Source organism: Solanum dulcamara, chromosome 8 (assembly GCF_947179165.1).
Source record: "Solanum dulcamara chromosome 8, daSolDulc1.2, whole genome shotgun sequence".
NCBI lineage: Eukaryota > Viridiplantae > Streptophyta > Magnoliopsida > Solanales > Solanaceae > Solanum > Solanum dulcamara.
The window spans coordinates 44,075,171-44,078,617 of record NC_077244.1 but is presented as its reverse complement, the minus strand read 5'-3'; the positions used below and the strand labels follow the sequence as shown (position 1 = coordinate 44,078,617).

The 3,447-nt window shown below is 37.2% G+C and overlaps 1 pseudogene; it reads right to left on the bottom strand.

The window, feature by feature from the left end:
• Positions 1 to 2,632: 2,632 nt before the first annotated feature.
• Positions 2,633 to 2,753, bottom strand: LOC129901845 (5S ribosomal RNA; annotated as a pseudogene).
• Between the last annotated feature and the right edge of the window lie 694 nt (positions 2,754 to 3,447).

Sequence of the window (3,447 nt, the reverse complement as noted above, 5' to 3'; positions counted from 1 at the left end):
GGATGGGAGCTTAACTACTTTAAGAGTCTTAACATTCAAAAGTGAGTACGAATTATGAATCATGAATCATGTTCAGAGCTTATGAATAGAGTTACCCCAAGCTTTATACACATATAATTTGTCACTTAAGTCTAAGACATGCCCAAAAGAAAGAAAAGATAGGCTTTACATACCTCTTACAGATTAATCTTTACCACATTTGCCTCATTGTGCTCTAAACCTATTTAACATGAAAGCATTATGAATATCAACAACCCTAGTCTTTTCAGCTTCTTAAGTTATACATGAGTATTCATAGAACTCATTTCCTTGCTGACTTCGTCGACTAGTTCTTTAGTTAGCTAGAAAGTTAATGGAAATCGGGCAGCACCTCCCCTATAACATGCCCTATCCGAATTTCCAATTATATCTCTAAGAAATACAGCCAAACAACAACAACAACAACCTGCAGCATATATACAAGTAATTCACTTCAGTATTACATAATACAAACTCCAAGCGACTCGCTCAAAGCTACGATATCAAAATAGGGTTTTTAGTTTCTAGTTCGTAAAACCTTTAATCGTACGAAGCGGAGGGTCGTGTGGATTCAAAAAGCAGCTTCCCCACCTATTTTAGAACACTTTTAGTCCCTACAACACATCACCACGCACCTGCAGCCACACACCATAAGCACAACACCTTGCTTCGACTACAATTTAACTATAGCAACTCCAATTTGGTTTGTTTCGAACGTCAAGCATATTTATGTAATTTACCTATATCCATCCACTTACACATCATATACTACACTTAATAAGCACACCATAAACTCCAAATTGAAAGGAAAACCCTTACCTTAACCTAAACTCGTCAAACTCATCAAAATTATCAAAACGTGAATTCTGGACAACCTACTATCTTGTATTGTCACTTAGTTTCGAAGGGATAATTGAGGGAAACAATATTTATGTTCTCAATGAAAGTTATAGACATTTTTTCTTAGGGTGTCATACAATTTTGAATCACCCCTACAAAAATTTTGTACAAAACGATATGCCCAAAATACCAACAACAGTCCTTGTAGGATTTCTAAAACGAAATCTGGGCAGCAGCTCCCCCATGCTTCACCACCCGTTTTCAAGCAGCGAAAAGCAAAACTGGGTTTTAGTGGATAAATAAAAGCTATATCCCTATGAAATATCTTTCTAAAACATCTTGCATTACTTGAAACGAAGTCTTACACAAGGAGTTATACTTGTTTTACTAAAAGTAGTATCATTCAAAAATGGGTCTGTTAACAAGAACAAAAACCTCCTCTTTTCCCTAACGATAAATTTTATGTTAAACATCGTCATATTACCGTAGGATACCTTAAATAATTAATTCAGAAAACTAAATTGGGGAACTTACCTTGGAAGAACCCTAGCCGTAGCTTCCTTATTCTTGCTCTCTAGCTTTTCTCTCAACATTTTCTAAGGCAAAGATGTTGAAAATGATGTTGATCAGTAATACACATGTATATATATGTGTACTTAAAGGGGGGCACATGGCATCCCCCTAGGGTGCCATCTCACACCATACAGCTAATCATACACTGCCATGTGGCAGTGTAGGGTCCACCCTAAGTAGGTGGGTCACCTACTTAGCCCAAGTAGGTGTGTCGCCTACTTGTCACCTGCTTGCTTTATTTTTGTGGGTTCGTAATCTCGTCTTACTTTAAGAGCCTATGTATTCCTTACTACGCAAGCTCAACACGTACTCCGATAGCTTAAGTACGTAAAACAACCAAGTTAATAGCTTATGCAAGTAAGTCGAGTCCTACGACTCATTACTTGGCCTCCAACTCATTTCAAATCCTTATAGACCTATTTCTAACCTTCACTCTTAAGGGGAGTCACATCCTCCCTTCCTTAGAGTTATTTTATCATGTTATAGATAATCTGGGTCACGGGACAACTATGAAGAAGCTTAAAAAGACATTCTGGAGCACAAAGGTACGAGGTATAACATCCTTCGACCCTTTAGAACATTCGTCCTCGAATGTTAAGTAGTCTCATAAGGTCTTACGAGTGCTTCAAGAGTTCTCTATATCTGTTATCATCCAAAGGCCTCTTATTAACCCATATAGTCAATTTAAGAGGGTAGATTACCCATAGGTATAGAGAACATGTGATATTTCTTTTCCATTTCTTCTTTCCAGTTCTCTTACCACACATCATATTGTACCCTTTACACGAACATGTGTAAGAGCTTAAAGTAGCTCAGAAGATGCCTTAGCATTGCCGTATTAGTCTGTACGTAAACCTGTATCGTTTCTTACTTCCTTCATCTTATGTTAGGGCTCTACTATTGCTTTTGTCCTTAGTATTGGTTGTACCTTAAAGGTTTTGCTTCAAACCATATTATACCTTTCCTTAATGTATTCGAATATAGCAGTTACATGGCTACTACCGACTTTGTTTATCAAGTAATCACCTAGTCTTACTATTGGCATACCGCCATTCGTAAGTTACATCAGTTATTTTGCAAAGCTACATCCCCTATCTCAAAGGGTCTTATCATCTTTCACGGTGGAGTAACATATCCACAATACTTCTTTATACCAATAATGCCATGCAAGGCGAACGTATACATACATTCATATCATCTCATATCACAGTCGCATAGGGCTTCCCAAGGGGTTACCCATCCTAGTACTACTCTCGTCTAAGCATGATTAACTTCAGAGTTCTGATGGGATCCAGTGCCTTAGTGCTGGTATGATCGCATCCATCCCTTGTGGGGTCTTGTTTTAATTTTAAGCATTCCCATTTACACATGATAGAATCAATTGATTTTCTCTTATGCTTGTATTTCTCTTGTCCACTTCCCCCCTTTAGGGTGTATCCATGTCATTGTTTGTTTATTTCTAACTTTCCAAATGCATAAGAGTCCTTTTTAACCTATTTAGTATACTGTGTTATTTCCATATCTTCCTTTACATCCCCTATACTTTAGGTTACCCATGTACGAAACCTTAATACTATCATGAGGTGCTTAGAACCCTCAATTTACAGTACCAACTCTAATCTTGAACACTGGTATTCGAGTAATATCCTTAATATAGTAGTGTATTCAAAGCCACATTCCATTCATCCAGATCAGTACTTAGCTCGTGCTCATAATTGGTTCAAATTCTCCACTCGTGAGCACTTATACTTTGATGATCCGTGTTTCAAGCTTTGTCATAATACTAGCTTTATTCCAGTGGATACCACTTGACCTTTTATTCTGAACATTCCCTATAAATCTATGTAAGTCTTTCTTATTCATTCACTATTTGCCTTTCTATCTTCCACTTAACTTATTCTGCTTTACACATTTCACTGTACTGGCACGCACTCATAGTCTAGTTTGTCACACTTTCTTTCGCTTCTCTTACTTACCCTCAAGTTTTCTCCTATTTCACTTAAATTAGATTTCTCA